The sequence below is a fragment of the Panthera onca genome, chromosome B2, assembly GCF_046562875.1.
Source record: "Panthera onca isolate mPanOnc1 chromosome B2, mPanOnc1 haplotype 2, whole genome shotgun sequence".
Taxonomy (NCBI): domain Eukaryota; kingdom Metazoa; phylum Chordata; class Mammalia; order Carnivora; family Felidae; genus Panthera; species Panthera onca.
The window spans coordinates 57,054,613-57,082,223 of NC_138343.1; the positions used below are offsets into that span (position 1 = coordinate 57,054,613).

Genomic DNA, 27,611 nt, shown 5'->3' on the forward strand with positions numbered 1-27,611 from the left:
AAACCCGGTTTCTCCTATTCTTGGAAACCCGAGAAGTTCATCATCAAGCCAATGTGACAGAAGTTGCTAGAGCAGTCTGACAAAACCAGGACAGCTCTGGTTAAATCTTAGGGCATAATAAATCACCCCAAAATGTAGCAGCTTAAAACAACCATTTATTGGCTGCAATGTGAGGTGTCAGTAATTCAAGCAGGGCTCAGTTGGGTAGTTCTCCTTAGAGACCCTCACACAGTTGAGGTCCAGATATTGGCTGGACTACAATTATTTGAAGGTTCAGCTGGATGGGATGTCCAAGACAGCCAGCAGTTTGCTCTGGCCATCCGCTGAGAGTTCAGCTGTAGCTGTCGACTCAAGCACCTCCATCCTCTCTCTCAGTGTGGTTGGGTCTTCTCACCGCATAGCCTCTGGTTTTGAAGAGTCAGTACCTGAAGAGGAAGAGTCCGAAGGGTGCGAAGAGTAAACAGTCCAACAGACCAAAGAAGAAGCTATAAGGCTTCTGACTTCTGAACCCTGAAAGTCATTCAGTGTCATTGGCACTGAACTCTGTTGGTCAAGGAAATCACTAAGACTAGTCTGGACTCAATGAATCCCATCATTCTATGAAAGGAGTATCAAAGACTTTGGCACCATCTTTAACCCACCATAAATGCCTTCCCATCATGCTTCTGTAAATCTTCCATAATTGCTTTTTCTACCTTTCTTATGTTATCCATTCCCATTTAAATTTGGAAATGGATACCCTTTACATTAAAGCCATGGCCTTTAATTGAAACCCTTCCTACTAGTCAAGCCTGAAGATACAGAAAACATGTTCTCTATGTTTTGTTTGTTTCCAACATTCAATTTGCTGTGTTAAAATACCAAAATTTTTAGAAGCAACATTTCCCATCCACAGTTTGTGACAGGAATGTTATTTTTGAGTTAAATTTAATGTCTAGAATTTCAGTTAATCTCCCTTGAAGAAATAATACAAACCGAAGTTGCTTAAGCTTGGGAATCAGGAAAGACAGGCAGTAGACTTGTCTTTGTTACATGTTGTTCTAGTACACTTGGTGTTATGTAGTCTGTTCCTCGTTCATCTCAAATTACCTTTATACAATAAAAGCTTATCATATCACTTTTAATCAAATTCTTTGTCTTTTGTTCTCATGTAAAAAGATGTTTCTGATCTCCAAAACCTTAAAAAGAGGAAAAGGATGTTCTTATCTTCCCCCAAATGATGAAACTGCTGTATCTTCTTTCCTCGTGGCTAATAAAGCACTCAAAATCCACACCACAAATCAGATGCCTTATTGAAAGGAATTAGAGCTTAACATGGAAATGGAGACTTCCTTTCAAATATGTCTTGGGGGCCCCTGACCTAGACTGTGAAACAAAAAATGTTTTTCATCATGTACGATCTGGTTGTCTTTTTTCATCCTTTTTTGTTTGTTTTTGGTCTTGGGGTGGTAAAAGATTTTTTTTTTTTTTTTTTTTTTTTTTTTAGGAATCAGTCAGTGGCTGTTTCTTAAGTTTCTTCAGTATAATTTCTTTTCTACGTTACTGTCATATCACTCCACCTCCTCCCCCTTCCTCCTCCTCCTCCTCTTCCTCCTCCTCCTCCATATGCTTCTCACATTTTCTTTTCCCTTTTTCTCATATCCTGTATCCTTGAATTGGATTTCTATTAAAGGTAAATCAAAATAAAAGAGGAAAAACAAAACGTGAAGCTTTGTATATCTTTCACTGTAAGGATTTGTGGAATCAAATGTATGGTTCTTCACTAAATCTTAAATTAGGAGAGTTTCAGCTTAGTAGACAGTCATTTAAATTAAACTAAAAAGACTATTTAGAGCAAAGAGAGAGGATTTTAAAAGGTTAGCAGAGTATTAAGCCAAAAGAGATTTAAAATATGTAGTAGGCAATAGGCAAAGCTATAGTGACAGAAAATAGATCAGTGGTTGTCAGGGACTGGGGGAGGGACAATGGGGAATGACTGTTAATGGGTCAGCATTTCTTTTTTGAGTGATGAAAATGTTCTGGTAACAAAGTTCAACTCTTCATCTATTGTTTTCCCTAATACTCCCATGGACCGTAGGACTTGTTCTAATTTGACAAAATCCTAAATTTCTATCATCAATCTTAAATAGGTTGTGTTACACCATCCTGGTGGGTTTGTGAAAGTCAAGTAGGAAAGAAGTGTCTGAGGAACAAAGAGCCAAAAATAATCCCAAACTGAAAGTGCTCATTTTGTTTAGTCATATAAAATTCAAACTGTGTATAATTTTCATGCAAACCTTTTCCCTGTGTCCTATGTAAATAAAGAGAAGACACTGTTGGAATTATTTCCCTTTGTAAAGAAAATTTGGTTCTTTAACCGTCTTCTCTTTGAGCTTGTTTCAAGACATTGTGCTTTATTTTGTCCTGCGGGCAGGGGGATGAGGTTGAGGGAGCATTGCTTGTTTTCTACGGTTAACTTCTATAACCTCTTTATAACTATAGCATTTCTGAAGCTCTAACAGATTGATTAGTGTCCTAGTCTAGACAAAGCTGTTTCCTTCCTCAGAGTCCTCAGAGGACTCTGGTCCTCCTCAGAGTCCCAGAAGTCTCAAAGAAGCCTGCCTGTTGGATTTACATCAATTCAAAGTCAAAACCATCTCCATTTCTGTCTCCTTTTTACTTTCTCCTCCCTAGGAAGTTTTTGACTACCCCCTGCAAGACATTTGCTACCTAACACCTTTCTTGGCCATCTCTGTCCCATCTGGGTCCCTCTGGGATGGCCTCACAAAGCCAAGCAGATTTGTTCTGTCCTTCCTTGTGTAGCCATGTCATTACCATATGAGTGATAGTTTGGTGAACTTTGCACTTACTATTTCTTCTGCAGGGAAATGTCCTTCCTCAGATTTCCACATGGATGCCTCCACATAACAGACTGGGTTCTCCAAGAAGCTTACTCTGAAACAGCCTTCTGCACACAGGGTGCTTAGGAGGGAATATGTTTGGAATCAACTGTGGAAAGGAGGGAAAGGAAGCTATGTAGGCTTAAACTGCCCCAGGGGGAGACTCTGAAACTAAAACAGCCCATCAGGTAGGTCTTGTTTGGGTTTTTATTTTGAGGCTTTTATACCCCCACACCTTGATCAGTCATTAAACATGGGCCATCCACAGGAAGGATGTGCCCTTGAAAAAGTGGCTTTTTGCAGCTGAAGCAATCCCTGAAAGTTCTGATATTAAAGGCTGTCTGGTGAAAGCTCACTAACAACGGAGGTAGAAATCCTTCCTTGAAGGGGAATCTGGGTGACACATCTCCGCATCCACACATCCCCCACTTCATGTAGACTCTGTGTGCACCTTAACCTTACCTCTTCCTAGAGGCTTTTCTGCCCATCCTTTGTAAAATATCCCCATTCCTAGCCCCTAAACACAACCCCAGACTTCTTTTCCCCTTGCCCTGCTTTATTTCCAGTTAACATATTATACATTTAAGTATATATTATCTACACATCACACACACACACACACACACACACACACACACACACACACACCACATGCAAGCCCAAAATTGTTTAATTCAAATTGTTAGGATCCCAGTACCTATAACATACAACAATTCTTGGCACAGAGTAGGCAGCCAAGAAATATTTATTGAGCAAGTAAATCAAATCTGGCTGCCACCTAGATCCATTATTTGAGGGAAATACCCACGGAAACAATATAGTAATTTAGTTGTTTAAGGCTAGGATTCTTAGGTACTATCCAAAAAGACTTAGTGACCAGAGTAAAACAAGAACATTAATGTAACTTCAGTATTGTCTAAAATTTGACTTCATGAAGATGCCCTCTCCTGCTGGTAGAAGAAATGCAAGCAAACTTACTCTAATGTAGGTGGGACCTGCCCTGAGAGACTTTTAAAGAAAACACAATGTATTCAGTTTCGAGGGCTTTTGCAACAAAGTACCACAGACTGGTGGCTTAAACAACAAAAACTTCTTTGCTCACAGTTCTGAAGGCTAGAAGGGTGTATGGTGTGGATTTCTTCTGAGGCCTTTCCTTGGCTTGTAGATGCCTGTCTTCTCCCTGTCTTCACATGGTCTTCTGATATGTCTGTGCCCAAATTTCCTCTTATAAGGGCACCAGTCCTATTGGCTGAGGGCCCACCCTAATGACCTCATTTTAACTTAATTACCCCTTGAAAGACTTTATATCCAAATACAGTCACATTCTGAGGTACTAGGGGTTCCAGCTTCAACATGAACTTGGGAGGAGCGCAGGAAACAATGCAATCCTTAACATACAACCAAGTTTCTACAAATCAAGTAGGATAAATAACAAAATAGATGTTAAATTAATTCATATACCATACACTGACCCTAAAATAAATGAGCATCAACCACATAGAAAATCCCAGAGGACTGCCCACATATGAAAGCTAATTGACAGCATATAAATAAAGGAACTAGAGAGCCAAAGGGCCCCTGGGTGGCTCAGTCGGTTAAGTGCGACTTCAGGTCATGTCATGATCTCACAGTTCACGGGTTCAAGTCCTGTGTCAGGCTCTGTGCTGACAGCTCAGAGCCAGGAGGCTGCCTCAGATTCTGCATCTCCCTCTCTGCCCCTCCCTGCTCACACTCTGTCTCTCTCTAAAAAATAAATAAACATTAAAAAAAGTTTTTAGGGGGGCCTGGGTGGCTCAGTCTGTTAAGCATCTGACTTTGGCTCATGTCATGATCTCACAGTTCATGAGTTCAAGTCCTGCACTGGGTTCTGTGCTGACAGCTCAGAGCCTGGACACTGCTTCGGATTCTGTGTCTCCCTCTCTCTCTGCCCCTCCTCCACTTGCACTCTGTCTCTCTCTCTCAAAAAAAATAAACATTAAAATTTTTTTTTAATTTTTTTAAGTATTTCAAAGGAACTAGAGAGCCTTTCTGGACTGCTTTCAGTTATTTGGCAAATGGACAAGCTAAATTTAGCTTCAAATTAGTACTGCAAAACCTGAATTCTACACCAAGGCATATACTAAAGGATGATTTACTAATACATCATACTGTAGAAGGACTTGGCCAAAGGTGAATAACTTTTGGACCAGTTGTGTCAGTAATACCTGCTATTATTGTTGAAAAAAAAAAAAATAGCAGGCTCCTTAGAAAAGAAATGCTGAAGTGGTTTCAGTATGTTAGAGCTAAAGTAGAAGTAAAGTGCTAAGTTAATGCACAAGAATATGTGAGCACCCTGCTTCTCCTTATCTGCCTTGCCAATCAGGCCTTCAGGATTTGAAGGAAATTGTGAATTTCATCCACTTCTTTTTACTTATAAAAAGATACTATTGGTATTTTAAAATCTTGTTTCTTAAAATGTAACCTTCTTCGGCAAAATCAGAATCACTTGGGGTCTTATTATTAGCAGACAGTGTGGCTCTCCAGACCCATAGAAGGTGATTCCCTAGGGATAGGACCCAGTAATCTGCTTTCGTAATAAGTTCTCAAGATTCTTATGTATAATAAAACTTCAGGAACATTGTTTTTAGAAGGTGACCAAGATCTCATACCCAAAATACTTACTTTTTATTACAGGGTCGTTTGGTTTTTGTTCCAGATGAACCAAAGAATTGGAGACCCGAGACCAGAATGGAGAGAGAGAATTTACCGAATAGAAAAGTATAGAACACTTCCAAGAGAGAAAGCAGGCCACTGCCAGAGCAAGAGTGGCAATGATACCCAGAAGTTCTAGCTGCGTCCTTTTAAGCTTGCTTTCTATCATGCAAATTTAGATTTGATTGACATTTTTGATTGACAGCTGGTGATTATAACACTTTGGCTCCTGAGCATGCGCCTACGTGATGCATTCTGTTACAATTGTATGTATTTATGTATGGTATATTTACGAGTTTTCAATGAGCTTTTGCTGTGACCTTAAAGGCAACTTGCACCTTTTGTGCACATGCTCAACTCTTCCAAGTCCCCTTGTGGCTTTTGAGCCAGAGCCTTTCTATGGCAAAGCCTTTCTTGTTCTGTTAGCCCTTAGAGGTGGCTCTGAACGTGTGACTGTTAACCCTGGGTGGGGTGGGGCAGGGCTGGGTCCGGGGGGCGGTGCTGGGGCTCTGAGGGTGTGGCCAGCTTCTGCTTTATCCCTCCTCCCTCATGACTAATTAACTGCCTAACATTCCCCCTTCAAGTGATTGGACGCCAAATCCAGACCGCTCTGGCTTCTTCAAGGTGTTAGGGGGCGTTGTGAAGATTCTGGGAGTCCATCATTTGATGACTATCAAGGAGGGTGGTGGTTGCCAGTATCCATTCAAGGGACTTCCAAAAGGGAAAAAGTTGTAGGTATCTAAAGGTTGATATCCTTCCTGAGGATCAATTGGAAATTGATGGCTTGTACCCAGGAGAAGCCAAAGGATACCAACATATTGATTAGTTGTAGTCCAAGAAGTACCATTAAAAGAGTCCCTAGAACAAGGGGAATAAAGGGAGTAAGGGTGTAATTGTAAGTAGTTACAAACAGATTACCCAGGAAGACAGGTGTTACCTGGTATTCAAATTTTTTAATTTTAATTAAAGGGTTTGTAGGAGGGAAGTGAAGGGTTTGTAGGAGAAATGATTCCATAGTGGGGGAAGGAGACAACTGAGTTGTAAAAAAGGAAAAAAATGGCTATAGCAAGCCTTATTCCTAACGGAATGTTTCAGAAAAAGATGGGAGACCTATCTGTAATGAGGGATATTTCTGAAGAGTAGCTTTAGGCTTTTGAGGGGTTCACAGGAGTAGGCATCTGTGATGTCTGCTGGGGTTAATTCCAGGGTTTGACTCTGGAGTGATGGATCCAGCCAGGGATATCTGGTACCTAGATGGCTGTAGAAGGAGACAAAAGAACCAGGAAAGGCACTTTCCAAGTCTGTTCTAGTTAGGACTTAGGGGAGCTGTCTTTCCAGACTTTGATTAGAACCTGGTCATCAGGTTCACATAGACGAGGTGACTCCTGTTTGGTAGTGGAAACCGTTAGGCCGTATTTCTTTAAAGCCCGTTGAAATTTGGATAGAGAGATAATGTGAGTTTGTATTCCTAGAGTCTCTAAATCTAGCAAGAAGTCTGTAGTTAGGAGGGGTCACCCATGGGGGACCTCGAAAGGATTTAAACCCAGGGCTTCCTTAGGAGCAGCATAACTACGGAGAAGGACAATTGGCAAGGCTTTTTTCCAGTTTAATGATGTTTCTTATGTGAGTTTTTTAAATACCTGTTAGGTATCAGTTGGCCCTCTCCACCTTCCTGGAGGACTGTGGCCTCCAAGCACAATGGAGGTGGTATTTGACATCCAGTGCTTAGGGGACAGTTTGAACTACAGTGGCCACCAAGGGTGGGGGGTGGGGGGGGGTCCATTGTCAGTCTGAAGTGAGTTTGGAAGGCCACATTGGGAGATGACTTCATGTAGAAGTTTGTTGACTATTGCAATTGCCCTTTCAGTCCCTGTGGGGTATGCCTCTATCCATCCTGTAAGGGTGTCAACAAGCTCGAGGAGGTATTTGTATCCTCCTCAGGGTGTCCTCTGAGTAAAATCCATCTGCCAGTCTTTCCCAGGGTAGGATCCATGCCTCGGTATTGGTTGGATTAATTGAGGCCAACAGATGCCCTGGGGGTTGATATATGTGCAGGTGGGGCAAGAGAGGGTTATTTGTTGAACCACTTGAGAAAGCCTTTTACTTTTGAATGTTCTGGAAATGAGAGTTTGTAAGGCATCTCATCCTAAATGAGTGGAGTTATAAAGGGCCTTGCCTAGTTTCCATAGAAGATTTTAAGGAATGGCCAACTCTTGAGTAGGGGAGCAAATGAGCAAATTGCCCACATATTGGAGGATAGTCCCCCCCTCAATTAGTAAGTTTTGCAAATCCTTAGAGAGTGCTTGGCCAAACAGATGGAGGTTATTCTGAATCCCTGTGGGAGTACTGTCCAGGTAAGCTGTTGGGAACTGTCGAATATAAACAGAACACAAACAGAAATTGGGATTGTTGAGCCAATGGAATGCAGAAGAAAGTATCTTTAAGGTCCAGGACCATAAAGCAGAGGCTCTTTGGAGATATGGTACCCAGTATGACATATGGATTTGGTACAGTTGGGTGTAGAGGTATAACAGCCTCATTTTATTTATAAAGACCAAGCTCATTGGTCTTATTTTTTTTATTTATTTATTTACAAGACTTATTTTTTTATTTATTTATTTACAAGACTTATTTATTTACAAGACCAAGCTCATTGGTCTTGTACTAGGTGATAGCTGTTGTCCTTTTTCTTAACTGCTAGGATGGGAGTGCTGTAGGGTAGAGTTGTGGGAACAAGAAGCCCATGTTTTAAAACTTGGTGATTATGGGCTATAGACCCTGTCTAGCTTCAGGTCTGAGGGGGTATTTTTATGAAGGTAGTAATAGGGGTCCTTAAGTTGAATTATAATGGGTGTGGTTTATTGCCCTTCCAAGGATTTCTTGATCCCAGACACCTGGGATGACTAGGGAATCCCAGTCTTTTAGTACTTTTGTGGATAGATGGGGGTGGGGGAGGGATGCTCCATAGGATAGCAGGAAAAGAAATATTAACAGCAATAGTTTTGTTTTGAACACAGTTGTACATAGGGAACACATTAACTCAAATGTCATCAGGAAGGCTGTTACTATCATGTGAAGTCTATCACATGACTAAGGGCTCTCATACAAAGTGAAAATCACAGGAAAGAGTGGGAACTTATCTTTCAGGTAAGGTACTCCTGGTCAAGATTCTAAGATAAGGGCGAAAGTCCTACCTGTCAAGCCACCAAGCAGATCCTGAACACCTGCCACAACTGCAACTGTTAGGTCAATTTGCCAAACTTCCTTAGATTCTTCCAGTAGGGAGGCAATGAGACCAAATGGATCTGTACAGTTTAGTACACGTGGCACAGAAGACTGCATGAGCTCCATGTTCACTTTGGTTGCTCTTGCACCCCAAATTCCATGGCAGCCATGCAGAGATAGGCCCAGGTAGACACTGCACACGCAATGGGTTTGTGTCATAGTAAGGAAACTTGAGCTTAGAAAAACCCCCGTCTATTCAAGGAACTACTGATAAACCTGTCCATCCATCCCTGCAAAGAGAGACATTATCTTTATTATTCTGATCAGGAAACAAATCTGCCTACTGACTCAGAGGGAGATATTATCCTTATCACACTGGACTATCTCCAGGGAGGGTGGGAAACGAGCTTCATTATCCTGGAGAATAAGCAAACCTGCTCCCTGCCTGGAGCAACTTTGCAAATATCGTTGAACAAAGTTGTCAGTGCTCTTTGCTCCGAAAGCCATCCAGAAGTGCCAGAATTATCTCTCAACACTACCTTTTAATATGTCTTGCCTTGATGACTCAAATTTAGCCTGAATGTCAGAATAACTCAAGCCAGTCTTCGTTCGTTGACTTCAGAAGATAAATCTTTCTGTTTAATACTTCGCACAGTCATGAACTCAGGCTTCAAACTTTTTTAGTGGTGTATCCTAATCTCAAGCAGGTTCTTTCATACAGCTTCAATATATAAAACAGATCAAAACAGAACTGCTCCCTCCGAGGGGATGAGGTGATGCTGTCATGAGCTGGGACTTCTCCAAAGCCCCCTTGCCTTCACCTTCCCTGCATTAGATTCTGTCCCCCTCCCCCTTGGCCTCTAAGCATCCTCAAAACCTCATCCTCCATAAAAAAAAAAAAAAAAAAAAAAAAAAAAAAAAAAAAAAAAAAAAACAGGTGAAAACCATCACTGTACTGTACATCACAGTGATTGATGTTTTATAATTACCAGCCCCCCCCCCATCAGGCAATGATAGAAGGGATCATACAGGTATGAATAAATAAAAAATAGTTCTTCCTGGCATTAGTGGAGACAGAGGAAAACTGGTATTTTTAATTAGTCACTAAGGTGTGGAGGCAAATTGCATTGTTTCTGTTAATAGGAAATATGTCTAAGGGTGGCCTTAGAGGATAGTATTCACCTCTGTACCCATTTACCTACTTACTCATTTATTTAATTCAGCAGGAATAATTTTTAAAATTTTTTTTTCAATATTTATTTTTGAGAGACAGAGAGAGACAGAGTGTGAGTTGGGAAGGGGCAGAAAGACAGGGAGACACAGAATTCAAAGCAGGCTCCAGGCTCTGAGCTGTCAGCACAGAGCCCAGTGCAAGGCTCGAACCCACGAACATGAGATCCTGACCTTGGCCAAAGTTGGACGCCCAACTGACTGAGTCACCCAGGCGCCCCTCAGCAAGAATATTAATATTGATAATCATTATTAGTACACAAAAGTTAATAAGACATGATCCCAAAGAAGGGATAAATGGAAGCAAGTATTACCTAAGTAAAAATATTTTATTATTTTTATAATTACAAAACTTACACACATGTGCCCTAAGAGGGTATGATGTGTTTCTATGATGTTTTCTGCTAGTTGACTTTTTCTGCCTAAGATGGTCACCAAGAATATGCACAATTCTTCATGTTGGAGAAAATAGAAAGGCTTGAGGGACACTTTTTTTTTTAATCTACCGGCTTTGAACGCACTGAATCTTATGAACTCTAAATACTCTTATTATCCTTAAATTTTCCCAGCAGCTAACCAAACTGTGCTATAGGAAGGATTATCCATATTAATAATATCCAGCTGCTTTTCTAACAAGATAAACTGATAATTATAAATAACCTAAGCAGAAAATAATTTCTTCTTAGGGAAGGGTCTAGAAGCTTGCTTTTGATTATATTCACCTATTGTCAAAAATGATAAGATCTACTAAGTTCTCTAGATATAGTATATCATTTAGCTTAATTTTCAGAACTACTTCATGAGTTAAGTACTATCCTACTACTGCAAGTAAAAAAAGGGAGGGTCAGGGGTGCTGGGTACTTGCCCAACATGCTACAGGAAGTAGGAAGCAGAATTGAAGTCTGTCCAGTTCCATTCCCGGGCTACTCAAAACTGTTCCATGCTTGATGAGCAAGAGGCCATTGCCAGCACCTCTTTACTCAATCATCCTTTGAGCGTTCACCATAAAAGGAAATTCATCTGTTTCCAGCTTCTCTGGACAATAAGCTCCTTGCATCTTTCTTTTCTCAATAATGTCAAAAGAAATATGAGAATATAAGTGAATTGAGACATGAATTTCCCTTTTTCTTATTCAAAAAGACTCTTGTGCAATAAAGAAAGCAAATAAATTGATAGAAATTCAGAGTATTAAATCTTGACAAAACTTTGAACAGATGAAATCATTTTTGTTTTTATTAATGACAAAAACCTTTTAAGAAGTCTCTTGGAGATGAATTCTCTTTCAATTTTGAACTAAAAGAAGATAGCAGGGGAGAGAGGGAAGATGGCGGCGTAGGAGGATGCTGGGCTCACCGCGCGTCCTGCTGATCACTTAGATTCCACCTACACCTGCCTAAATAACCCAGAAAACCGCCAGAGGATTAGCAGAACCGAGTCTCCGGAGCCAAGCACAGACGAGAGGCCCACGGAAGAGGGTAGGAAGGGCGGCGAGGCGGTGCGCGCTCCACGGACTGGCGGGAGGGAGCCGGGGCGGAGGGGTGGCTCGCCGGCCAAGCAGAGCCCCCGAGTCTGGCTGGCAAAAGCGGAGGGGCCTGACGGACTGTGTTCCGACAGCAAGCGCGACTTAACGTCTGGGAGGTCATAAGTTAACAGCTCTGCTCAGAAAGCGGGAAGGCTGGAGGACAAAGGGAGGGAGAGCTGCTGAGCCCCCGGACGGCAGAGCTCAGCTTGGCGGGGAACAAAGGCGCCAGCGCCATCTCCCCCGCCCATCCCCCAGCCAAAATCCCAAAGGGAACCAGTTCCTGCCAGGGAACTTGCTCGCTCCTCGCAAACACCCAACTCTGTGCTTCTGCGGAGCCAAACCTCCGGCAGCGGATCTGACTCCCTCCCGCTGCCACAGGGCCCCTCCTGAAGTGGATCACCTAAGGAGAAGCGAGCTAAGCCTGCCCCTCCTGCCCCCGTGCACCTTGCCTACCCACCCCAGCTAATACGCCAGATCCCCAGCACCACAAGCCTGGCAGTGTGCAAGTAGCCCAGACGGGCCACGCCACCCTACAGTGAATCCCACCCCTAGGAGAGGGGAAGAGAAGGTACACACCAGTCTGACTGTGGCCCCAGCGGTGGGCTGGGGGCAGACATCAGGTCGGACTGCGGCCCTGCCCACCAACTCCAGTTATACACCACAGCACAGGGGAAGTGCCCTGCAGGTCCTCACCACTCCAGGGACTATCCAAAATGACCAAACGGAAGAATTCCCCTCAGAAGAATCTCCAGGAAATAACAACAGCTAATGAACTGATCAAAAAGGATTTAAATAATATAACAGAAAGTGAATTTAGAATAATAGTCATAAAATTAATCGCTGGGCTTGAAAACAGTATAGAGGACAGCAGAGAATCTCTTGCTACAGAGATCAAGGGACTAAGGAACAGTCACGAGGAGCTGAAAAGCTCTTTAAACGAAATGCAAAACAAAATGGAAACGACGACAGCTCGGATTGAAGAGGCAGAGGAGAGAATAGGTGAACTAGAAAATAAAGTTATGGAAAAAGAGGAAGCTGAGAGAAAGAGAGATAAAAAAATCCAGGAGTATGAGGGGAAAATTAGAGAACTAAGTGATACACTAAAAAGAAATAATATACACATAATTGGTATCCCAGAGGAGGAAGAGAGAGGGAAAGGTGCTGAAGGGGTACTTGAAGAAATAATAGCTGAGAACTTCCCTGAACTGGGGAAGGAAAAAGGCATTGAAATCCAAGAGGCACAGAGAACTCCCTTCAGACGTAACTTGAATCGATCTTCTGCACGACATATCATAGTGAAACTGGAAAAATACAAGGATAAGGAGAAAATTGTGAAAGCAGCAAGGGATAAACGTGCCCTCACATATAAAGGGAGACCTATAAGACTCGTGACTGATCTCTCTTTTGAAACTTGGCAGGCCAGAAAGGACTGGCACGATATCTTCAGTGTGCTAAACAGAAAAAATATGCAGCCGAGAATCCTTTATCCAGCAAGTCTGTCATTTAGAATAGAAGGAGAGATAAAGGTCTTCCCAAACAAACAAAAACTGAAGGAATTTGTCACCACGAAACCAGCCCTACAAGAGATCCTAAGGGGGATCCTGTGAGACAAAGTACCAGAGACATCACTACAAGCATAAAACATACAGACATCACAATGAATCTAAACCCATATCTTTCTATAATAACACTGAATGTAAATGGATTAAATGCACCAACCAAAAGACATAGGGTATCAGAATGGATAAAAAAACAAGACCCATCTATTTGCTGTCTACAAGAGACTCATTTTAGATCTGAGGACACCTTTAGATTGAGAGTGAGGGGATGGAGAACTATTTATCATGCTCCTGGAAGCCAAAAGAAAGCTGGAGTAGCCATACTTATATCAGACAAACTAGACTTTAAATTAAAGGCTGTAACAAGAGATGAAGAAGGGCATTATATAATAATTGCAGGGTCTGTCTATCAGGAAGAGCTAACAATTATAAATGTCTATGAGCCGAATACCGGAGCCCCCAAATATATAAAACAATTACTCATAAACATAAGCAACCTTATTGATAAGAATGTGGTCATTGCAGGGGACTTTAACACCCCACTTACAGAAATGGATAGATCATCTAGACACATGGTCAATAAAGAAACAAGGGCCCTGAATGATACATTGGATCAGATGGACTTGACAGATATTTTTAGAACTCTGCATCCCAAAGCAACAGAATATACTTTCTTCTCGAGTGCACATGGAACATTCTCCAAGATAGATCATATACTGGGTCACAAAACAGCCCTTCATAAGTTTACAAGAATTGAAATTATACCATGCATACTTTCAGACCACAATGCTATGAAGCTTGAAATCAACCACAGGAAAAAGTCTGGAAAACCTCCAAAAGCATGGAGGTTAAAGAACACCCTACTAACGAATGAGTGGGTCAACCAGGCATTAGAGAAGAAATTAAAAAATATATGGAAACAAACGAAAATGAAAATACAACAATCCAAACGCTTTGGGACGCAGCAAAGGCAGTCCTGAGAGGAAAATACATTGCAATCCAGGCCTATCTCAAGAAACAAGAAAAATCCCAAATACAAAATCTAACAGCACACCTAAAGGAAATAGAAGCAGAACAGCAAAGGCAGCCTAAACCCAGCAGAAGAAGAGAAATAATAAAGATCAGAGCAGAAATAAACAATATAGAATCTAAAAAAACAGTAGAGCAGATCAACGAAACCAAGAGTTGGTTTTTTGAAAAAATAAACAAAATTGACAAACCTCTAGCCAGGCTTCTCAAAAAGAAAAGGGAGATGACCCAAATAGATAAAATCATGAATGAAAATGGAATTATTACAACCAATCCCTCAGAGATACAAACAATTATCAGGGAATACTATGAAAAATTATATGCCAACAAATTGGACAACCTGGAAGAAATGGACAAATTCCTAAACACCCACACTCTTCCAAAACTCAATCAGGAGGAAATAGAAAGCTTGAACAGACCCATAACCAGCGAAGAAATTGAATCGGTTATCAAAAATCTCCCAACAAATAAGAGTCCAGGACCAGATGGCTTCCCAGGGGAGTTCTACCAGACGTTTAAAGCAGAGATAATACCTATCCTTCTCAAACTATTCCAAGAAATAGAAAGGGAAGGAAAACTTCCAGACTCATTCTATGAAGCCAGTATTACTTTGATTCCTAAACCAGACCGAGACCCAGTAAAAAAAGAGAACTACAGGCCAATATCCCTGATGAGTATGGATGCAAAAATTCTCAATAAGATACTAGCAAATCGAATTCAACGGCATATAAAAAGAATTATTCACCATGATCAAGTGGGATTCATTCCTGGGATGCAGGGCTGGTTCAACATTCGCAAATCAATCAACATGATACATCACATTAACAAAAAAAAAGAGAAGAACCATATGATCCTGTCAATCGATGCAGAAAAGGCCTTTGATGAAATCCAGCACCTTTTCTTAATAAAAACCCTTGAGAAAGTCGGGATAGAAGGAACATACTTAAAGATCATAAAAGCCATTTATGAAAAGCCCACAGCTAACATCATCCTCAACGGGGAAAAACTGAGAGCTTTCTCCCTGAGATCAGGAACACGACAGGGATGCCCACTCTCACCGCTGTTGTTTAACATAGTGCTGGAAGTTCTAGCACCAGCAATCAGACAACAAAAGGAAATCAAAGGCATCAAAATTGGCAAAGATGAAGTCAAGCTTTCGCTTTTTGCAGATGACATGATATTATACATGGAAAATCCGATAGACTCCACCAAAAGTCTGCTAGAACTGATACATGAATTCAGCAAAGTTGCAGGATACAAAATCAATGTACAGAAATCAGTTGCATTCTTATACACTAACAATGAAGCAACAGAAAGACAAATAAAGAAACTGATCCCATTCACAATTGCACCAAGAAGCATAAAATACCTAGGAATAAATCTAACCAAAGATGTAAAAGATCTGTATGCTGAAAACTATAGAAATCTTATGAAGGTAATTGAAGAAGATTTAAAGAAATGGAAAGACATTCCCTGCTCATGGATTGGAAGAATAAATATTGTCAAAATGTCAATACTACCCAAAGCTATCTACACATTCAATGCAATCCCAATCAAAATTGCACCAGCATTCTTCTCGAAACTAGAACAAGCAATCCTAAAATTCATATGGAAGCACAAAAGGCCCAGAATAGCCAAAGTAATTTTGAAGAAGAAGACCAAAGCAGGAGGCATCACAATCCCAGACTTTAGCCTCTACTAAAAAGCTGTAATCATCAAGACAGCATGGTATTGGCACAAAAACAGACACATAGACCAATGGAATAGAATAGAAACCCCAGAACTAGACCCACAAACGTATGGCCAACTCATCTTTGACAAAGCAGGAAAGAACATCCAATGGAAAAAAGACAGTCTCTTTAACAAATGGTGCTGGGAGAACTGGACAGCAACATGCAGAAGGTTGAAACTAGACCACTTTCTCACACCATTCACAAAAATAAACTCAAAATGGATAAAGGACCTGAATGTGAGACACGAAACCATCAAAACCTTAGAGGAGAAAGCAGGAAAAGACCTCTTTGACCTTAGCCGTAGCAATCTCTGACTCGACACATCCCCAAAGGCAAGGGAATTAAAAGCAAAAGTGAATTACTGGGACCTTATGAAGATAAAAAGCTTCTGCACAGCAAAGGAAACAACCAACAAAACTAAAAGGCAACCAACGGAATGGGAAAAGATATTTGCAAATGACATATCGGACAAAGGGCTAGTATCCAAAATCTATAAAGAGCTCACCAAACTCCACACCCGAAAAACAAATAACCCAGTGAAGAAATGGGCAGAAAACATGAATAGACACTTCTCTAAAGAAGACATCCGGATGGCCAACAGGACATGAAAAGATGTTCAACGTCGCTCCTTATCAGGGAAATACAAATCAAAACCACACTCAGATACCACCTCACACCAGTCAGAGTGGCCAAAATGAACAAATCAGGAGACTATAGATGCTGGAGAGGATGTGGAGAAACGGGAACCCTCTTGCACTGTTGGTGGGAATGCAAATTGGTGCAGCCGCTCTGGAAAACAGTGTGGAGAAAATTAAAAATAGACCTACCCTATGACCCAGCAATAGCACTGCTAGGAATTTATCCAAGGGATACAGGAGTACTGATGCATAGGGGCACTTGTACCCCAATGTTTATAGCAGCACTCTCAACAATAGCCAAATTATGGAAAGAGCCTAAATGTCCATCAACTGATGAATGGATAAAGAAATTGTGGTTTATATACACAATGGAATACTACGTGGCAATGAGAAAAAATGAAATATGGCCTTTTGTAGCAACGTGGATGGAACTGGAGACTGTGATGCTAAGTGAAATAAGCCATACAGAGAAAGACAGATACCATATGGTTTCACTCTTATGTGGATCCTGAGAAACTTAACAGAAACCCATGGGGGAGGGGAAGGAAAAAAAAAAAAAAAAAAAAAGAGGTTAGAGTGGGAGAGAGCCAAAGCATAAGAGACTGTTAAAAACTGAGAACAAACTGAGGGTTGATGGGGGGGTGGGAGGGAGGGCAGGGTGGGTGATGGGTATTGAGGAGGGCACCTTTTGGGATGAGCACTGGGTGTTATATGGAAACCAATTTGACAATAAATTTCATATATTAAAAAAAAAAAGAAGATAGCAAATAAATGTAACAGATACTAGAGTAGGTAATATTATTTTTAATTTTTTGCTAAGAGTCATTAAAATAATGTTGACATACTACTCAACAAAAATGCATGTCTTTGAATCATTTTTAAAATACAGGTTTTACAGGGGTGCCTGGGTGGCTCAGTCGGTTAAGCGTGCAACTTCAGCTCAGGTCATGATCTCACGGTTCGTGAGTTGGAGCCCGGCATCGGGCTCTGTGTTGACAGCTGGGAGCCTGGAGCCTGCTTCAGATTCTGTGTCTCCCACTCTCTCTGCCCTTCCCCCGCTCGTACTCTGTCTCTGTATCTCTCAAAAAATAAATAAACGTTAAAAAATAAAATAAAATACGGTTTCCCACAGTATTTGAAAATAGAGCATGCCTAATGAACGCTTTTGTAGGCTGAAATGGCATAAACTGAAGAAACAATTACCATTAATTTATATGGAAATTTTTCCAAGTGTTCCCAGACACAAAAAAAATAATCTCTGAGGTTTTTCTGAAACCTTGGGACACGTCTTGCTAGTAGATACGCACAGTAAGTCGAGATAGAGTGTGGATGCTCACAGACAGAGTTCAGAGCTATGGTGGCTTGATGCAAAGATGCTGGGTGTCGTTCCAGGGAAAGAGCTTAGCAAGGCCACTCTCGCTGTTGGGGTTCGCGCTGCCTCTATAACCATTCACCGCAAAACAAACGCTGAAAGCAATTTTTGCTTTGCACCCTTTTTTTTTGAAAAGTGAAAATCCTCTTTAGATTTCTTACAGTTAGCAAAAACAGGTACCGATGTAGATCTTTCGTGAAAGTGAAGTGGCATAAGGCAAACTTTAAAAAAGCAGAGGGTGGACATCTGAATAACAAAGTCAGTAATGAAAATGGATTATAAAAACAATTCATAGAATAGTTTAATCCAAATGAGTATCTTGCGCTACAAAATTAATTTTTCATAGAACGTATTCAATAGTTACATTCTGCTTGAAGGCGTGAGAGCTTTGGAGCACCTGGCTGGCTCAGCCAGTGGAGCGTGAGATTCTTGCGTAGTGAGTTCGAGCCCCATGTTAGGTATAGAGATTCCTTAAAAATAAAAAAAAAAATAATCTTTAAAAAAAAGACAAGAACTTTATTTACCATATTTACACAATTTAAGATTCTGCTACAAGTATGTCTAACTAGCCAGGAATTAGCATTTCTCTTTAATTCAAAAACTAAGCCTATATTTTACTTTTAAAATATAAAAATAATCAAGAAAATACCGCCTGACCTACAGTCCCTTTTACTGTTGCACTAGCCACTGGGTTTCACCTCAGTGGAAAACCTTGATATGACCCTTTGTTGCATATGCTCTGTTAACATAGGAAAATACTCCAACACATGTGCAGAAGGTTCGACCAAAAGTAAAATACATGATGTGAAGTCTTCACACAGCTACCTGAAGAGTATACAGCCTGTCTCACTTGCGGTTAGACAGCAAGTAGTACCTTTTCCGCATCTGCTTTCACTAGTGATCTGTGTAAGGTTGACGGTGGGCAGTCGGAGGAAAGTTAAGAAGGGGCAATTTCTAAATAAAAATGTAGGATACCCACCTCCACGACAGACCATCTCCTAGAGAGAGGTTGCTGGCAGATGTTGAGATAAGGTATATAATCATAGGATTTCCAGTCAAGAAGCGATATAGGGAAAGAAAATTCTTCCATCCAGTTATTAAGCCTAACCTTTAACTATACCCCAATCAGAGTCAGGAACTTTGTCACATGGCAGAGGGGCCCTTCCTCCTCTCTGACATTAACATGCCAGCGGAGTGCCCCTGGCTGGAAGCTGAGAGAGCTCAGAATTCTAGGCCTGGACATTTCAGGGCTGAGCACTGCAAAGTCAGCCGTCCGGTTCCAGCAATTCCTACCAAAAGTGGGAGACACTAGATCTTTTCCTGAAAACACATCAACACTGAATTCTAAAAGAGGCCCAAAAGTGACCAATAAATTCCTTCAGAACCCTCTCAAACCCTCCACTGAAAAATGAATTTGAGGACTATCTCCTCTTTTTCAACCAAATCTAGGCCAATTATTATTCAATCTGAATGGGCAGAAGACATAAAAGAGGAGCTAACCTGCTTTTTACCTCATTGTGAATAATCCGAAACCTCCTGAGCACGGTACGAGAACGCCTTTCTAATTGCAATAGATGTGTCCCTGCTAAATGGCCTTTACCATGAGTTTCTGAATTTACTCCCAGTATAGGTCCTGTTCCATGTCAACTCCAAGTTAGTGTCTAACGCTTTAACATCATTTCGCTACATTTTCCTCCCTCTTCATTCCAACCTCACCTTCTCTCCCCTGACCAAGTGTGTTCAAACTACCCAAAATAGCTGTTGAGTGGATGTGGGCCTGTGTCTAACTTCCCTAAAGCAGGACATACCTATCTCTGCACTGAGTACAGAGGCGAGTGAGTTCAAAGTGATCTCAATAAACGCATCGCCAGCCAGTCCCTCCTTTCAAGCAGCTGTTATATGGGCTTATGCTACACTTAATTTATTAGCCTAAGACAAGTTAATTGCATAGTTTCCACAAAATAGAACATGTTGTTCATAGTAACTACATGCTAATTCCTTTGAAAACGTCAGTAATTATACAGTGACTTTGCATCTCCCAACAATTGTGTGATTAACTGGTGTTACATGTTTGAAGCTATTAGCAAGCTCAGCACCGAGGCAGACAGAGTTCTGACAGGGTTTGTGCGTTAAAAGGACATTTTACTATCCTAGCTTTGTTCCCCAAGAACTTTGCTTTTTTATTAACGCTAGTGGGTTTGCACACAGCCCTGCTGAGGCAGGAGGGCTCCTGCAGCACCAACAGCCTTGACATTTAAGACAACCACACAGAGGCAGCACACCTTTTCCAGGCACAGAACAGGGTGTACTCACAGAAGACAATATCAATGGTTGCCCAGTAAATACACATCTATAAAAAGTTCAGTAAACACACAGGTTTAGTGACTTGAGTTTTATGTCTAAATACAGCTTTAAGATCACACTTCAGGCCGACTACTTGTGAGAAATGATTGTGGTTTTAAAGGTGTTTGAAGGTATGTGGCCTTAGGATTCTGTCTCGTAAAGCCAAGAAAGAAGTGTCATTTTTGCCTGACGTGCTGATTTGGCTTTGAACCTCACGTTTTACCGAATATTCTGCTTTGGGTTACGTTTATGATGCACTCTTAATTTCTCCAATGTCTTCTGGGCTTCTCTTTCTTCTCCCAAACTCCTTTTCAACCTCTCCAGGTTTGATGAGAAAATTTTTGTCATCACATTATTTTTTTTTCCAAATATCCGCTTTGGTTGGTGGCTTCAACAGAAATGAGTCTTAGGAAAATGAGGTCACAAAGACTCCCCATGAGTTTAAGTAAAAAAGTGTTTCCATTATAAAACTAAGGGGAAGTAAAGGAAATGCAAAAGTGTAGAAAGCAATGATTTTACAGAATATAGATTTCTTACCCAACTTTAATAAAATGCAATCAGCAGTCTGATTCAGCTACAAAACCCTTTTTCCCCGCCTCTTTTTCACAATGCTTCACAGTGGATGGGAGAAATATTCTTTAGATTTCAACCCTGGTCGTTTGGGGTTGGCAGCTCTATTGCACCCTCCCGGTTTTCAGTCTAGTAACTTGGCTTCTGGTATTTAATCCAAGTGTGGAAGCGTTCAGGCCATGCCCTGGGACACTAAATCATTCTGTGCATCCAATCTCAGGTCTCTCTTGAGGAAAACAACTCCTGCCCAGAGAGGGAGACTCCACCCTTGACCTTGCCTGTACGACATGAACCCCTCAGCCATCTCTTCCTGCCCTCTGTTTCTTGTAAAGCAAAATCATGAGCCTGCTGGCCTGACATGCCTGAGCTTCATGAATGATCATTCTTTCTGATTCAAATATCAGTTCTTTGATGATTCATTTTCAAATGGCCCCTGGGAATGATATCTGAAGTTCTATAAACTGTGGCTTTATAAAACCGAAATTGCTTTTCAGAGGCAGATTGAATTTCCAATGATGGAAAAGTTGAGCCATTACATTTCAGCCTCCCTTGGAGTAGGGAGAGTGAAGGAATCATCTCCATGTTTCCTTGGATCCCTATATTTACCCCCAAAGCAGCAGCCTATAGCAATTTATCATTATCAATTCTATGTATTCACTAAAACTCAATGTAAAATTTGTAGTGTAAGCAGAATATATATATGAAAGCAATAGGGGAGTAAAACGATCATAAAAATGAAGAGAAATAGTAGAACATATCAAGAACATATGTTTCTATGGTTCAAATTTCTGATTTTAATTATAGATCCACATTTGAAGTTATTTGAGGATTGGCATCCCACCAATTACTGAAAGGCCCATCATCTAATTTCTAAAAAGAAATAGTATTGGAGAAATTTTAAATCTTCTGCTCTACTTCTTCTTTTTTTTTTTTTTATAGGGAGGAGTAGATGGAGAGAGGCAGAGGGGGAGAGAGGGGGGAAGAGAGAGAGGGAGAGAGAGAGAGACAGAGAGAGAATCCCAAGCCGACTCCATGCTTAGCACAGAGCCTGACAGCAGGGTTCAATCCCATGACCCTGGGTTCGTGACCTGACCCAAAATGAAGAGTTGGATGTTCAACCAAATGAGCCACCCAGGCACCCCACAAAGTTTATTGTTTGATAAGTAGGTTCCAGGCCCAGCATGGAGTCCAATGTGGGGCTTGAACACATGACCCTGAGATGAAGACCTGAGCTGAGATCAAGAGTTGGAGGCTTAACCAACTGAGCCGCCCTGGCACCCCTCTTCTGCTCTGCTTCTATAGAAAACCTGTGTTATAGGCAAAAACTTTTACCTTGCTTTATCTTTTTAAATGTTATACAGTCTGATAAGTTAGTTTATTATTTCACTTAGAGTCTGGTAACAAACACTTGACATTCCATTGTATTTGTTAATATCAGTAGAACAATGATCTGAAACAAGATACTTGCGAAGAGAACAATGGCTACTGGTTTCAATATCAATAATTCCTATATTTACTAGTTTTCTTCTTATTTTAGTAAATATTAAAAGGGCATTTTAAGCTTTTGAGGGTGAAGGTAGAGTTTGCATGGTTGATAACCTATATAATAAAATGAATTCATTGTCTACTATTTTACAAAGCACTGTACTAGGCACCATGTTAACTATACCGAATTTTCACTTATTGCAAGTTCTATAAAAAACAGTTATGAGTATAGCTTGTGTTTATCAAGCACTTACAAATACCAGTCTTGGCATTAAGAATTTACATGGATTATATCATTCAATCTTCATATCAACCCACATCAACATTTTATCCCCATTTCATAGAGAGGAAATCAGGTTCAGAGAAACTGGGCTACTTTCCCAACATCTCACAGTTAGCAAGGAGCAGAGCAGAGCCCCTGGAGCTTATGCACTAACAACTCTGGTGTAGATCTTCTCCCTCTTGTCAAGGGTACTTCAGTGTGAGAGGATTAATATAAGGATCAAAGGGAAAATCAAATAAATACTGCATACACCTGAGAACATGCATGTAAATTATTAAGCCAATAAAAGATTGCATGCATATTTGCAAAGTAGGAAACACAAAGTAGGTAATGTGACTGCCCTTATATTCATTTTATGGCTATTTGACACATATTGTTGTTTGGCATTTTACATGTATATGAATCCTCCCTCAGCTAGATTCTGACCTTACCAATGAAGGACCATGTTTTCTATTTTAGGAATCTGCCATAGCACTTAGTACAATGACATTCACATAGTAAGTGCTTTACAAATATTTGTGGAAGGAAGGAAGGAAGGAATAATAGGCAAATAAGACAATTTTGCATATGGTTGTGTGGAGTGGCTATATGCAAGGGATAGCAACAGCTTAAAGTGAGATAGCAAAAGCCTGGATAAGGCAGATTAGAAAAAATGGATAGAGTCAGGAAGTGGGTTATAAAATAAGCAACCTTTATGAAACACTATTTGAAGTGCTTTTGAGGTAATAAACCATTTACTCTTTACAATAACAATCCTGTGAGGTAGGTACTATCCTTATTCCCACTTTATAGATGAAACACACAAGGATAAGTAATTTAACATCACCCAGGCAGGAAGTGGTTGCATAAAGAACCCATGCAGTTTTGTTCTGCCCTTGGCCAAATAGAGGATCTGAGAGTACTTTGAGCATCCACATGGATGCTAAGACTCAAGGAGAACAATGATTCAAAGGTTACAACAAAAATTCAGGGCTGGAATGTCAGAAAGTTATATAGTATTACCTAACACTGAGAGAAAGTTGGAATGGGAAAAGCAAAAAGGGAAAATGAGCAGGCGTGCCATTTTTTTCACATTCAGCTTAAGTAATGTTCAGAACATTCCCTGGAAGCCATCTTAGGAAAGGAGCCTGACCTGGAAGAAAGGGTCGGGAGCTTAACAATAAGAAGAACCACAACAACAGACCTTTGCATAGCCCTTTATATTTTTGTGGGAATTGTGTTTAGTGAGGTAATTAACATACATTCTAAATTCAGTAACTGAACTCATATACAAGGTTATTTGACAAATTATTTCATTGTTCTTCACAGTTTTATAAAAGTCATTATGTTTCTTGGTTTGGAGAAGAAAAAACTGAGACTCAGAGTTTTAGGGACTTGCCAGTGGTTTCTCCCCTAAATAGACCCGCAAGCAGGTCAAAGCCTGATCTGGCTCACTGTCATGCAGATTTCAGTTAACAGGAAACCCAGTCTGAGCAGCCGCCCCTACCTGGCAGCACAAACTAAAGCCACCCCCACTCAAACCCCATCGCTCTTTATCTCATCTTTTATGGTCTTGGGCAACACAGCATTCATCCTTCCCATGGCTTACCGCTACATTGTGTTTACTTTCTATTTGCTCCCCCTGGAATATAAACTCTATGAAAGCAGGGTCGGGGTCAGTCTCATTCTACAATCTTTACCTATAAAATGTCCGGCAAGCAGTAGGCCTTCACTCAAGGTTTTTTGCAGAAGTGAACGAAGCCCAAATCCCCAAGCCTGTAGTCTCATCACTGGCAGAGGACGTTGGATGAAACCGGGCAGGACAGCGGAGCAATGCATTCCTGCGGTTTCTCCCCCTCCCACTGTTCCAGCTCTGAGATAACTGCTCATTTACAAGAGGTAATGTGGGCAGGGAATGAAAGAAAACAGGAATTAATTGGGGGACTTTATGGGAAACTCTTCCCAACAATGAAAAGTGGTTTTGGATTGAGTAATGCTGGGAAGATTGTAGGGTAACCGAGACGTACGGAGAAAGCAAACGGGATAGAAGCAGTATACCAAAAGGTCATTCGGGACTTATCTGGTTTACACTGAGTTTACGTTAATTCATTAAGTAATTTATTATCAGGTCCTACCTAAAACACACACTTTATCAAAATTTTCACTTTAAATATAACATCCTTAGAGTTTCTTTCCCATATCCTATATTCTTCTAGGATTTTTTTTTTTTTTTTTTTAACGTGTAAGAGTCAGGTGAATCTCCTTTGTGCACATATTGTTTCTGGTTTTTGTTTTGTTTTGTTTTGTTTTGTTTTGTTTTTCTTGCCACATCCAAAGATAAATAAGTTCTGGTTTAGGGCGCCTAGGTGGCTCAGTCAGTTAAGCATCTGACTTCAGCTCAGGTCATGATCTCACGGTTAGTGGGTTCAAACCCCACATCAGGCTGTGCTGACAGCTCAGAGCCTGGAGCCTTCTTCGGATTCTGTGTTTCCCTCTCTCTCTGCCCCTCCCTCACTTGTGCTCTCTCTGCCTCTCTCTGTCTCTCTCTGTCTGTCTCTCTCTCTGTCTGTCTGTCTCTCTCTCTCTCTCTCTCTCAAAAGTAAATATACTTAAAAATAAAATAAAATAAAAAAATAGAGACCTAAAGAGTGAGAAGGAACCAGATGAGCAAAGAGTGGAAAGAATATCTCTCCATGCAGAACAACATTCTTCCTTTCTTCTTTCCAATTTTGTGTTTTGGTAATCAGCGCACATAAAATCCCTTTATGTAGGGATTGTTGATTCCCTGGAACCTTCTTCCTCCTAAAACCAATCATGGTAATGCTATGCCCCTTCACCAGTGATTGGTTTCAGGGCGGGTGTGAAACTATATTCTGGCAAGTGGATATGATAGAAAGCTTCTGTAAGAGTTTTGCTTCTTTTTAAAGCAGAAAACTCGAAAGGAGAGCTTACTGTCACTGCCCCTTCCCTCTTCTCGCCTTCAGTGTAGAAGTGATGCCTGGAGTTGTGGCAGCTATTTTAAGACTATGAAGCAACAAGCAAACATGCTATGTGTCGCTGAATAAAAAAATGCAAACAAGATGTATCCTTGATGAACTTATTGAGTCATTGGACAGCCCTGAAATCTGCTGCCTGCCAGACTTTGTCTCATGTGAGGAAAAAAAAAGCACCATTCTTAAGTAACTTTAGATTTTTCTATTATTTTCAGCTGAAAACATTCCTGATGTAGCAAAGTAGTCGTGTGATCATATTTTAAAGATCTTTTCTTTTTTTTGTGTGTGTGTGGGGGGTGGGGGGTAGAGGGAGAGAGAATCCCAATCAGGTTCCATGCTGAGTCCCTAGTTCTATCTCACTGTTAGGGGGGTGGGGTGCTCTATCTCATCACTGTGACATTGGGAAGTGAGCCAAAATCAAGAGTCCAATGAAGCTTAACGAATTGAGCCACCCAGGCACTCCTTAAAGAAAGTCATTCTTAAGGAAGATCCTGCTGTTTGAGAGACCTTTTAAGGAAGCTCTCTATACAATATGGAAAATTGACCACTAACTAGACGTTACTATAAATTTTTTATGCTGAGTACAGTTCATGTGACAAATTCATAATCACACAGACATCAGATAAAGGGAGATTTATCACTGTAAGATGAGAACAAAGACTTTAGAACGTTTTCTCCTTAGATAGAGGTGTCTTTTGAAGAAGGCTTTTCTGAGAAAAAGCAGAGTTAAGTCTAGGTGGAATTGTCACATCAGACTCCATTCAGTCTTTTCTTTACGCTAACTGGTTACCTGTTAGGGCAATAATTCTCAAAGTCCTTCTGTAATAAAAAGATTATGATATTTGATATTCTATGGCTCATTCTATTCTATTTTACATAATTTCTGTGAGGATGAAATTCAGATACAGGATACAAATAAGCTTTCATTGCCATTGCCAAAAAAAAGCACATGGAAAACAAAGAAAGGTAATAAAATACATTAAGTCTGTTGATAAAGAGGATTATACCTGATGACCCTTAACAATAATGATACAGATGGAATGTGACAGGCAATCAGGCCTCCACATTTTTTTTTTTTTTTTTTTTTAATTTTTTTTTTTTTTCTTTTTTTTTCAACGTTTTTTTTTTTTTATTTTTATTTTTGGGACAGAGAGAGACAGAGCATGAACGGGGGAGGGGCAGAGAGAGAAGGAGACACAGAATCGGAAACAGGCTCCAGGCTCCGAGCCATCAGCCCGGAGCCTGACGCGGGGCTCGAACTCACAGACCGCGAGATCGTGACCTGGCTGAAGTCGGACGCTTAACCGACTGCGCCACCCAGGCGCCCCCCTCCACATTTTTTTTTAATATGATACATCAAGAGATTCTTCCCTCATAAAATCATCAATGCTGCTGACCATTTCAAAGGGAAAAAGAAATAAATCCTGAACTCTGGATCCTATTAAATCCCATCTGACTAAACTCACTATTCAATTCTCACTTCTAGGAGGCTTTGAGTCAAATCAAGTTCCATTGCTTTGAAATTTTATACCTCTATACCTAATGATACAGAGCTACCTAAAAAAATGTGTGTGGGATTTAAATAAAGAGGAATGAGTGGTAATGAGGAAATCACTCCAGCTAGAATAAGACCTATGCTTTAATCTGTCAATGGCAATCAATCAATCAATGTCAGATATTTTTTAAAACCTATTGTCATCTATTTCATATTTTTGCCATGAGATAATTGTTGAAATGTATTTCCTGGTTTTTGTTCAATATTGCATATCTTTCCACTCTGTTTTTTTCTCTATGAAATTGTTATATTATTAATAAGTATTTTCTAAAAGCTTTTAAAAAATTGTTTAAATAATTAAGTATAAATAATTAAGTATTACTTCTGGCTATAGTCCCATATTACTTATCTTATAGCAATAAATTCAACTTTTCTTTAACCTGCCTAATTGCTAAGGTACACTTTCTGAATGAGTCATAGTCCTATAGATGCAAACAACAGAAATAGGCTCCAGTTGATTTACACAAAGAAAACACTGAAAGATATCAGCCCTCATTATCAGACAGTAAGGCTAAAGAACCAGAC

The 27,611-nt window shown here is 40.5% G+C and overlaps 2 long non-coding RNA genes across 3 annotated transcripts in view; one reads left to right on the plus strand and one right to left on the minus strand.

Annotated features, from left to right (window-relative positions):
• On the minus strand, positions 1-24,340 carry LOC144616264 (uncharacterized). 2 transcript variants are annotated; one of them, XR_013555406.2, is made up of 4 exons: positions 24,239-24,340; positions 18,243-18,348; positions 2,850-2,988; positions 1-425 (listed from the first exon to the last, which is right to left on the minus strand). It is a non-coding gene; the product is annotated as an uncharacterized LOC144616264 (long non-coding RNA). The 2 variants fall into 2 exon arrangements; XR_013555405.2 differs by lacking the exons at positions 1-425; positions 2,850-2,988 and adding an exon at positions 17,302-18,124.
• Positions 24,339-27,611, plus strand: part of LOC132667242 (uncharacterized) — a 13,853-nt gene continuing 10,580 nt past the window's right edge. The window contains exon 1 of the long non-coding RNA XR_009605055.2: positions 24,339-24,437. This is a non-coding gene — a long non-coding RNA (uncharacterized LOC132667242). The remainder of the gene's footprint in view (positions 24,438-27,611) is intronic.